The 4421-nt window shown below is 44.7% G+C and overlaps 1 long non-coding RNA gene across 1 annotated transcript; it reads left to right on the top strand.

The window, feature by feature from the left end:
- The first annotated feature begins 2648 nt into the window (after positions 1-2648).
- LOC121076792 lies at positions 2649-3974 on the top strand. The gene is made up of 2 exons (XR_005823713.1): positions 2649-2896; positions 3569-3974. It is a non-coding gene; the product is annotated as an uncharacterized LOC121076792 (long non-coding RNA).
- The last annotated feature ends 447 nt before the right edge of the window (positions 3975-4421 follow it).

Here is a 4421-nt window from a genome sequence, read left to right as displayed (position 1 = left end):
ATGGTGCAGTGGTGTTTCTTTCTGGGCTTTCCCCCTTCCCCTTATTACCATTCAGCATCTGCCCAGCTATTGAATTGAGATTTAATTTCTCATCTATGTGATCCTGACATTAGTATTCTGCTTCAGTGCCGAAAAGTTCAGAGAACGCCAAGAGGTTCCTGGAACCCAACAGTTAATGAGGAAAAGTTGTCTTGGCAAAAGAAATGGTCTCATAGGCTGGTTCGAATATATTAAAGGTGAAATGTTTTGCAATGGGGAGGATGCTCTTTCCAGCCCTAGCTTTTAAGGTTGAGTTTCCTGATTTGCATTCTTTTGAAAACATAGATAAAAGCTTGGAGTCGTTTCTGCTTCCTTTGCTATTTTGAAAAATCCAAGGGCTAGCGTGTAGATGCTGAGGGGTGTAGTTGGCACACACAAGAATATTGAGGAAAAAAAAAAAAAAAAAAAGGACAGGAAGAAATTAAGACTTTGGGCATGTGATGACAGGAGATACCATTCCTCTGACTCAAAGGGTAGTGAGTTGCCACCGATGTGAACAAGCTCTCCGTAATGCCATCAGCTTCTCTGCCTCATCAGGGAAACATGAAATAAGCACCCTGCTCAGACTGCTGGTACTAATGGAAGAAGGCACCCCGGTGAGCTCCTTCCCATCCTGAATATCTCTTGGCTGCCTCACTTGATGAGCTTCATTTTTTGGTGTGGGGTTGGGGCAGAGGAGAGCAGCTTGGCAAGCTGGGCATCTCATCCTTGGGAGGTGTTTAAGGGAGATTTCCTAGAGGGGCAGTCAGCGCTGGAAGAGAAGCAGCTCTTTAAATCTTTGCCATTTACCTTGCAGCGCGCAAGTCCCGCCTGCCCGTTTTCACACATTCGTGGTGGAATACGATAAGTCCTAATCATGCTTTCAAGCCTGCCTGTTTGGTTCCCCTCTCATGGAGCGACCGCTTCGCCGCCCGCCCGCCTTTGAAGTGTATCCGAGCTCCCAGTAGCTATAAGATGACACTTAAGTTACACCTCTCCCGCATTCTTATCTCTGTCAGCGGTCTTTGAATTGCTGACACGTTGGCAGCCCGATGGCCCTTCTGGTGAGCGGGTTGTCCCCTGCGTGACCTCTGGGTTTCTGAAGGAGACACCTGAAACCCCAAATGGAAGGGATCAGAGGAAGGGGGAATCCCACCTCTTCTTCATCAGCTGCCAAAGAGCCGTCTCCCATTCCACAGGAAACAGCATCTGTCTTATCTCTTTATTTGTCTCCCTTTTTTAAACTTTTCTTTTTAGACATAGGGCCTTTTGAAACCGCTTCTTGTTTTTCCTTCTTTCCCAAAGCATCTTTGAACCCACTCTCTCCTCCAAGTAAACGTTACAAACAGGAGGGTCACTGGAGGGAAGGAGGTTGTGCATTGCTGTTAGTGGGGCAGAATAAAGATTAAACCCTAGGAAATGTCCCAGATTTTGGCCAGCTGCAAGAACTTGGGGTACAAACAATACAAAACTGCTGCAGCAGAAGGCAGGTTTCCCCTCTTCTTTCATATTTCCTTTCATATCAGTATGAATACCACTAAAATTATTAACATGCTGTTAGCATGTTAATAATTTTAAAGACAAAATATTTATGTAGAATGATTAAAAAAAAATAGAAAAGAAATCTCTGCACAGATGATGCTGCTGGATATCAAGGCACAGGTGTTGTCCCTCCCTACCTAAGTGTTCACCTTCACCCGTTTCTCATTCTCATCCCTACAATATTACACTGATACTAAATCTGGACTTCATCAACGTGGTGCTGGTGCATGGTACATGCAGGGGTTTCTGTCCCAGACTTGGATTTGCTGAGTACTGATTGCAGAAGGTCCCCGGGGCAATACAGGGCACCACAGGGGCTCCTGGAGATGTCAGATGGGCTTGCACAGCACTGTGCAGACCCACCATTTGGGGCTTTCCTTGGCTTTCTTACCTGGGCAGAAAAGCAGGGCAGATCTGACTTATCCTGAGGTGACCAACTCACTACTGAAATCCTGCTGCCAGCATCACTCACTCTTCTCAAGTCCCTGCCTCTCCCTCCTGTGCTGCAGACCCGCAGCCCCATTTGCATTTGTACTTTTCAGCCGCATAACGAAGACCAGAAGGGCTGCTGTGATAGACAGAACTAGTTCAGCTCTTGCTGGATTTTGATGAAAGGCAATTTGATTTCCACAGCCAAGTTATTTAATGAGCCTCTAAAATTACAGCCACAAATTATGCACACACAAAACTATGCATTTGTGCACTGAAGAGGCAAGATTTCCAAAACAGGAAGCCATTGGTCTGCATTAAAAGAAAAAACCTTGCTTGCATGGCTGGTTCCCCGTATCAGTGCATAGAATTATTCAGTCTGCCCAGCTAACGCAGTGGATTGAATGCACAATGGCTCTGTAGGTAACTACACAGCGATTTTCACATTACAGATGTCTCCTGCTCTGTTTGCACACCTATTTCCTGCAACTGTGCACCCAAATTTCTCTCTGGAGCAGAGAAGGAGCTGGTCAGGAAAGAAGCATGTGCACTATTTGCTGATGCTGAGTGGTGGGGTAATGTTATCTTAGCTGAACTCCCTCCTTTTTCCACCCTCAGAGATCCAAAGCTTGCTTAACCAACCTTCTGCAAGATGTCTGAGATGTCTGCAAGGCTGCAAACAGCTCCAGCTGCCTTTGCACCCCATGCAGTGGTACCAGGAGAAAATGCATGCACCAGCCATGCTGTTATTCATTCATTCACTCATTTGCTTGTATGGCTGCAGTGCTGATCACAAGCAAGCATTCCCCAAGACCCAGTTTGAAGGCTGGTTACGATTGCTGAGATGAGATGACAGATGGGGAGCTCCACTGCAGCTTGCAAGTCAAGTTGTCACAAGGCAGAAGAGGTGAGGTGCGGGTCCCCCGAATGAAATTGCTTTCAGTCAGTAGACCCCACCTTTCACTCTTCCTCAGCAGCTAATGTAAGTCTGTCATCAAGGAGGAGTTTAATTGCTTCTTGCCTTATCTCCTCATCTACTTGTTTTACCTTTATTCAGCTCCAGAGGTCTGATTGGCCTTTAATTATAACCTATCATTTTTCCCCTCTCAGTTTAAGTGGTTTAGAGTCTTATCCTTTTTTTTTTTCCTTTTTTCTATTTTATTTATATTATTCAGAGATTATCACAAAAGCCCACTGAACACCGACCTGTTATTTTAAACATGTTGGCAACCTCACAGCAGATCATTTTCCATCATATCTTGTAGCCCTCCTTTGCTTCCTTCTTCAAATTTCTTAAAAGAGCCCGTGACAACACCAAGACTTTGTCAAGCCAAAGGCAAGGCTCCTGCATGCTTTTTCAAATCTCAGCGATCCTTCCGTTCTCAATTAAACTGACTCTGAAAGAAATAGCTTCTGGAATAGCTGCTAGAAAGGTGTTTTTTTGTTTTGGTTTGGTTTTGTTTGTTTGTTTGCTTGTTGTTTGCTGTGTTTTGTTTTCCAAATTCCACAAAGTTCAAGGAACTATCTAGGAATAGTGGAAAAAAAAAATAATTTTCTGTTCTCAAAATGATTTTTATAGCAGAGAATGGAGGTGCCCAACTGACAGACCAACAGATGACAGCCATCTTCTCCAGAGATGATAGAAAGCACACTGAACACTGCGGAGCCGCAGATATTATCTTTATTCAGCACGGTCCCCAGCCCTCTTACTCCAGTTCACTTTCCAGAAACTCCAGAGCAATGAGCTGGAAGTTTCTTTTCTTAACTCTTGCAAAACCTCCTGTAGTTATTCGAGCACTGTGAGCCTCTGGAAGATGACTGATCAGCCCTTTGTGTTTTGTTTGGTTTTCTCATCTCTTTCACGAAGCAAGATCGTTTTTGCCAATTCCTCTTAAGACAAGCATAGGCTCAACCTTTGCGTTTAAGGGCTCACACAGCTGCTATTGGTGTGCAAAAGCCAACAGTATTAAAGTGACCTCAGTGCACAGTCAGCTTTCACATGTATTTATTTTTTTCCTTTTGAGACAAAATGCATGTCTTTGTTTTCCACCATGTATTCCCTAATCCAACCCTAGCTGCTATTTAAGCACAGTGTTTTTATCTTGAATAAGTTCTTTGTACAACCTGACAATTTACCTAGTTGTTCGAGAATCAAAATTCCCCAAAATACAGCAACAACTCCCAAAACTGGAGCTCCTGGGAGAGGGAAAGAGCTTCAGAAATAAGAAGAGCTTCCTGTGCAACAGGAAATGCCAACACACGCACCTCCCTGGGCAGAGCGGTATTGGCCGACCTACCCGCGAAGGAAGTAACAGCGAGGCTAGAACGGCTGAGCGTGGCATTTCCTAAACTTAGCAGCACACAAAAATCAGAAACGGGCAGCCTCCGAGTAAAGCCCAGACTTTTCAACGCAGCTATGATCTCAGCCGTTA

The sequence above is a fragment of the Cygnus olor genome, chromosome 12, assembly GCF_009769625.2.
Source record: "Cygnus olor isolate bCygOlo1 chromosome 12, bCygOlo1.pri.v2, whole genome shotgun sequence".
Classification (NCBI taxonomy): domain Eukaryota; kingdom Metazoa; phylum Chordata; class Aves; order Anseriformes; family Anatidae; genus Cygnus; species Cygnus olor.
The sequence above is the reverse complement of the archived record's forward strand: the minus strand, read 5'-3'. Positions and strand labels throughout refer to the sequence as shown.